The sequence below is a fragment of the Gossypium raimondii genome, chromosome 6 (assembly GCF_025698545.1).
Source record: "Gossypium raimondii isolate GPD5lz chromosome 6, ASM2569854v1, whole genome shotgun sequence".
Lineage (NCBI taxonomy): Eukaryota > Viridiplantae > Streptophyta > Magnoliopsida > Malvales > Malvaceae > Gossypium > Gossypium raimondii.
Genome location: NC_068570.1, coordinates 54,759,970 through 54,767,505, shown reverse-complemented (window position 1 = coordinate 54,767,505; position 7,536 = coordinate 54,759,970). Strand labels below are relative to the sequence as shown.

Below are 7,536 nucleotides of genomic sequence, written 5' to 3'. Positions count from 1 at the left end.
TTTTCTTTGTTTTTATTCCGGGCTTTCCTTTGCTATTCTCTTTCCCCCTAAAATGGGCCGACCTTTTTAGCCTTAAGTTTAACTCACTTTTACGATGGGCCCACGGTGGGCGCTTTCTTTGTTTTTATTCCGGGCTTTCCTTTAAACAAAGAGTGAAAGTTTTGGTATTCTCTTTCCCCCTAAAATGGGACTATCTTTTTAGCCTTTAGTTTAACTCACTTTTACGATGTGCTAGAGAAGGTTTTTTTTTTAAAGAATTACGAAATACAAATATATGTTCGAATAATCACAAGTACTAAATTGTTACATTACAAATGATCACAAAGAAAAATCAAACTTGTATAGTACGAAAATTAAGAACTAGTATAATTTAGACCAAAGTCAACAAACTAGATTAAAACCTACACATTAAATCAATCACACATGATAAGAGTCAATGACCCAAGCACATAATTGCACATGATAAGTCTCACACTAAGGTACTCAAGATCCTAAAACTCTACTTTTACCAATTGAGCCAATTATTTGTTTATTTATAAAAGAAAATTACTCATGTCTAGAAATTTTTCGTCTGGAATGTCTAGAATTAGATTTTGAAAACTGTTTTAAAATAAAATTTGAAGTTTTTCTTTCTCATATGAAGATATATTTACTTTACTAAGTCTCTTTAAATTTTCAAAATTTGATGATCATATTTTATGAAAATTAATAAGTTGCTTCAATTGGTAGCGCTACTGAACCTTATTGTTAAACTATTGATTTAGGAATTAACAATTGATCAATTTTATGCAATGAATTAGCAAAAATAATATTTCAACAATTTATATGCAATAAACTAACAAAGACTAGCATCTAAATTTTATGTATTTACCAACAACTAGACTAACTTCTTAGTTATCTTAAAATTAAATTTAATTAAATTTTCAACTTAATAGTTTTACACAACATTAACAATTAAAATAGAAACAATTATGCAATAAATCAAATAAATCTAATTAACAATCATGGCAATATGCACAAATTATAGTAATTTAGGGTAATTAAGGGCGTATTTTTAACTAGTGATCATATAAATACAAAGTGATTATGTTAGTCGGATAATATGCCATGTTGTAAAAATTGAACCATTAGTCAAATTGATTAAACGACTAAATTTCAATGCAATTGTTTGACTGTTAGTTTAATCATAAAAGTAATAATAAAAAATATTGAACATTCACCAAAAAGGTAGAAAAAAATCAAGAAAGTTGAAAAAAAAACAAACATAAACAAATAACAATAGAAATACAAACAATCATTTTGTAAACTATAACAATAAATTTAAATATTTAAATTAGTTTTAACCAAATTCAACTAATTTTTAATCGATTAGAACGGTTTTAGTGGTTCAACCAATTTTATTGATTTTATGGTATTAGATGAATTACTTGGACCATTGATTCTTCTTTCAATTGAAAGGCTAGTTCTGTTATACCAACTATGAACTAGTGATCCTATACATACATATATATTAGCATATTAGAAAAATTAAATTTGATATATTAAAAAACTTGAAATAACTTGTTAAGATTAAGTTAAAAATAAATTAAGATAGAAAAATAATATCTGTTATATACTTACATAAAATCTATGATTAAGTTAATCATATCTCATGTGATGGTCTGATGGTCAAGGGTGTTCACCGCCCCAGGTGTGACTTGAGTTTGAGTCACGTTAGTTGCGTTTATTGTTTGGGATTTGCCTTGTTATTGTAATTCACCAAAAAAAAAGAATTTTATTAAATTTTAATATATATATATATATATATATATATTTATATAAAGAAGAATGTATAAATGTTATTTAAAATAAAATTTTAAATTTTTGTAGTTATTATTTTAAAATTTAAAGTGTAACAATTTGATTTTTAGTGGTGTCGAAAAAGGCAGTTTCGGGACCCCATTTTCGTAAATCAAGTCTGTAAATATTAAATATGAATATTTACGAAGTTGGTATAATAGTATATTAGAGTTCGATTCGGTAATTTTGTCAATTAATTGCTTAATTAAGGGCGAGCTTAAATTGTAAAAATATTATTACTATAGATTTTAAATAACTAAAGATTATAAATGGTAAATAAACCATTTTAATTCATCCTATATTGGAGAATGATGTTATATTCCACTCATTTTTATTAATTATGATTAAGGTTTAAATTTACTAGGATTTAATGAAGTAAAGCTAATTAAAGTTAATCAAAATTTAATCTATGTATAAAAACAAAATCTAGTGGAATTCATGGCCGAATTAATCCAAGAGAAGAAAAGATAAAAACGTTCTTAGGGTTCTAAGCTTTGATCCTCAATTGTTAAGGTAATTTAAGTCATTTTCTTGTAATTTTATGTTTTTTAGGTCATGAGAGCTTGATTTAGCTAGCCCATGTACCAATTTTTAAAAATATTAAAGTTTTTGAAAGTTTCCATTGTTGATTTCTTGAAGATATTGGTATTAAATTGATATATTTTAAGTTTAGATATGAAAAGGACTAGATTGTAATGTTTAAATTGTTAGTTTTGTACATAAGGACTAAAGTGAATAAATTGTGAAATTGATGTGAAATTTCAGTAATAATAGATAGTAGAGGAACTATAATGAATGTAATTGAAATCAATTTTAAAATCGAAGCTCAAAATTGAAAGATGTAGTTATTTCGGTTTTAGGGACTAAATTGAATAAAATTCAAAACTTTAGGGCATCGAAAAATAAAGTTCCATAGGTTCATTCATGTCATGATACAATGCATAAATGTTTGGTATTGATGAATTGTCTAAAATAATTGCTTAGATCGAGAATTGGATCAATCTAGAGATAATTGGTGAAAAGTCAAAATTGTTGATTAGTCTTTGAAGATTCAACTTGTTTGCTATTTTTTCCAGGTAAGTTCATATGGTATTTTTTATATAGGTTTTTGTGCATTTTATTTGTAATCGTACATGCGTTTAATTGTGAATTGATGAAAAAGGTGAGAATTAGACTAGATTGTAAAATGTTGGTTATAATTGAAAAAGAGGCCCTTATGAATTTAGTAAAGATTAGGATACAATTGACATTTCAATAGGGTTTTATGCGCGCTTGTATGAGATTGGTTACATATATTAACGAGATCCAACATTTGTTGTGGACTCGAAGATACATATGACACAGGTTTAGCCTGGACTGGTAACCTGACATGTATATATATTCAGCTTGTACAAGTAATCAGATTTGTAGTTATAAAGGTTTAGCCTAGACTGGTAACCTGACATAAATATATATATTCAGCTTGAACAAGCAATTGGTGTGATGTAGTTACTTGTATATCTAAGTCCATTTACTTGAGTTCATTAGCTAAGTGGTTAATGTAAAATGAAAAATTGAAATGACATGATATGATATGAGCTTGATGTTCAAATGGATAAATGTTGAATTGAGCATGAGCATGGTATTAGGATATTGACTTTAAAATGAATTAGATTGATATATGGTTGAGATGTCATTTGGTTTGATTATATGTTAAACTCACATTGTTAATGTTGTGTGTTGCAATAACTAGCCAACTATGTCAAATTATGGTATCATATTGTATTTGATTGTAATATAAAGTAAGCCTTATTTAATGCCTATGAGCTTACTAAACATTTTATATGCTTACCCCGTTTGTTTTCCCTTTTTCTTATAGATCAATATATTGCGAAATGCGTCAAGTTGGATTGACTCGAAGCTCACACTATCCTATCACCGAATTGGTAAATGTTTGATCATTTTGAACCTAGGGTTGTGGCATGTATATAGGTGTATTGGTACATACTTTAATGTTTAAAAGTCTTGATGAGTTGAACATGGAAATGAATTTGGCTTGTGATGATGTTGAAGGTGTTTCATGACAATGGTTGATGTCTTGAGGAGACGATATATGTACCTATTTGAATTTGGTATATAAAAAACTGCGGTATGATGTAAAATGAATGGTTAAGTGGATGTATGAATTGGTATGTATAATGATTTTGCTTAAGGTATTTGTTAATAAATGGTTATTTTGGTTTATGGTTAATGCCATAAAAGTGTTGATGAATGAATTATGTGTGTATTGAAAGTGGAATGGTATGTTTTGATAGATTTGGCAAGGCATTTGAATGAATTTGGTTGGTATGCTCAAATGGTATTGAAATGCTCAAGTTTAATTGGTTAAAATGTATTGGACATCTTGTTTTGAAGTTGATTATAGATGTTGAGCTTGTCTGGTATGTGCTTAGTGTGTTTTGATTCAAATGAACTTGGTAATTGATGCATAAATTGATAGGTTTGGTTGGAGAGTATGAAATAGGTACCAAATGGTTCATTTTTACCAACAACAGGGGCCATGTTGTGACCTTAGATTTTGGACTTCGCAATGTTGCCATTACAATAAGTGACGTCATGAAGAGTTAGGGCTTATCGTCGTGACATGACATGCTAAGATGGCTATGTTGTGACAAGCACTAGATGAAGTCACGACATCGATCCATACATTTTAAAAACTTTACAATTTGGTCATATTTCGTATTCGGGATGATAAAAGAGCTTTTGTAAGCTTGATTAAGGTTCAGAATTGTTTGTTTAACCTAAAATGAATGTGATTGACAATGAATTGCATGCGTAAATGATTGTTATATTGTGAATTTAATGGTAGTTTCTCTGACAACGAATGTAACATACTGTAGTTTGGACTTGGTGATCGAGTTGGGCGAGGGGTGTTACATAAAGTTATTTCATATGCATGCATATTTATATATAAATTACTAATAATATGCATACAAACTAACAAAATCCTAATCTCCAAATAGAGGTGTTCGCTTCCCAAGTCAGGTTAAACTCATGTAGTGATATCAACCCACTTTATGCTTATCTAAGTTTGACCCTGTTCGAAATATGGACCTCAAGTATTGGTCAAACGCACTCGTATTTAAAAATGACCAACCTAAACTCAGTTTAGGTCCATCTATATTATTTTTTAATTCTTTTTAAATATACTATTTATTAATTTAATTTTTTTTTCTTTTACTACTTTTTTGGTGAATTTCTTTTATTGAATTTTAATCATCAATAACTTAGCATAATTTTTTTTACATTTATCATATCTTTTATACCTTACATTTATATTATTATATATTTAATTTAATTTTATATAAATTACATATTATATAAAAATAAAATAAAAATATATTACAAAGTAGAAAATAGGTTAGGCTTAATCCTTGAATTTTGGAGTCCAAACTCGACTTATATTTTAAATAGACCTATTTTTTCAAAACCCATTTTCGAGTTCTATACTTTTATCCAAACTCTCCTATATTTTAAATACTTTTTCGAGTCTTGAACAAGTCTATTTCCAAAAAATTGTAAAAAGCACATGTGAAAAGGTAATATATTATATATAAATTTATATTTTGAAAATAATAATTCCTATATAAATTTTACATTTTAAGAAAATGATAAGTCTAAAAATATACATGAAAGTTGATCTAATATGTAATTTTATACATAAACTTTGTTTTCTTTTGTAATTTTACACATGAAATTTTGATTCAAACTCGAGATTTTCAAGGAGGTTAAACTTTGGTCAAACAACGTCTTGCGTAATTAAAATTAAATAATAGAAAAATAATTAAAAACCGTATTAATTTTCATATTAGATAAATATAATATTTGTGTACACCATACGTAAATTTAAAATGATGTTATATGTAAATTTTGATTCGATCCAATTCTCACAAATTATTAACACAATTATTGATATAGTACATTTTATGTTTATTGCATAAAAATAATTATATTTATCCAATATAAAAATAAATTTATGTGTTTATTTCTTTAAATGTGTATGGTTGAATCAAAATTATGAACCATAATCAAAATTTCATGTGTATGATTACACCAAATCAAAATTCATGTATCAAATTGTACATTGAATCAAAATTCACGTGTACTTTTGAAATTTTCTCTTTTAATAAATAATAATATTTTAAAAAGTGGATAGTTTTTTTCTTAATAATTAAAAGTTACATGAATAATAATAGTAGGTATAATTGAGAAAATGATTTTTTTTACATTGTTAGTTTAAGAGTACGAGATGAATTTAATTTAATATATAAAATAATTAAATGATATAATTATCTCTATATTTTAATAAAACAAAAACTTTAACTTTTTCGTATTTTTATCAATTGAGTTTGATGATACCAAATTTAGTCAATCATTTTATTATAGTATGGATAATTATCTTGTGATCATATACATTTTTATAGATGAAATAATGATCATATATAAATTAATTTTTAAATTTAAGCTCGATTTAGTTTGGTTTGGTTTGAAAAATAGGTTTTTTTTACTCGACTAGTTTAAGAAAAGTAAACCTAAATCGACTCGACTTCATCCATATTTAAATTTTTAGATTACTTTTTATTTAAAATAATTTTTATAAAAAATATAATACCACTAAAAATGCTAAAATAAAAGTTTTCTAACACATTAAAAAGTGTTTATATTAAAATATTACTATAAATATAATAAATATTTTATTGTATTAAATATAATTTTAAAATTTTATATATTGAGTTGGGTTATTTAGTTGGGTAAGTTTTTTTTTTTTAAGTTTTGGGTAATAACTTTAATTGTTATTGAGTTAGTAATTTAATATAAATATAAATATTAATTAATATAATAAATTTTAATAACATAATATATTCGGGCTGGACAGAGTTCGGGCCATAAAAATCTTGCCCAAAGCCTGAGCCATATAAAAGACGAACCTTAAATTCTATCCAAACTCATTCTTTAAGCTTTGTATTTTATTCAAACCATCTCATTTTTCGGACAAATAGTCTAATCATGAGTAGTTGTACCTATATGAATCTTTTTAATCGTTGTGAACAATAGCAACATGAGTTTGATACCCTTAACATGATAGTAGCACTCGTTATTTTAAACTTTTATTTAAAGCCTGATAATTGTACAAATAAGCCCGTCTAGCTCAGTCGGTAGAGCGCAAGGCTCTTAACCTTGTGGTCGTGGGTTCGAGCCCCACGGTGGGCGACTTTTAGAATATTTTTGCTAGATGTGCTTTTCTATTTCCCCTGGGCCTACCTTTTTAGGCTTAAGCAGAGAAGCCCGATTAGTTTTATTTATATAATATTTATCTATTCTATATATTAAATACTTTATTAAATTTGTATCATGAGATAATCGAGTATCAACTCAGTTAGACAATAACAAAAATATTTTACTTTTACGAAGTACATTTTATCATTTGGACAATGCTTTTGTCATTCTGTATCTTTTATAAAGAGAAATAGAAAACCATGCATAAATAGAGATTTGAACCTATACGTGTCTCTATAGTTTTCAATTTTGTATTTTACCATTCAACTAAAGCCTCATTTGTTGTTTATATTAATTTTTATAAATACATCTGTTTACATAATTTTATTTTTCACCTATATCATGAGTGACCCATAATCTAGTAAATACTCAAAATTAGTT

At 26.4% G+C, this 7,536-nt stretch overlaps 1 non-coding gene across 1 annotated transcript; it reads left to right on the top strand.

The window, feature by feature from the left end:
* Positions 1 to 7,016: 7,016 nt before the first annotated feature.
* On the top strand, positions 7,017 to 7,089 carry TRNAK-CUU (transfer RNA lysine (anticodon CUU)). The gene has a single exon. It is a non-coding gene; the product is annotated as a tRNA-Lys (tRNA).
* Positions 7,090 to 7,536: the final 447 nt, after the last annotated feature.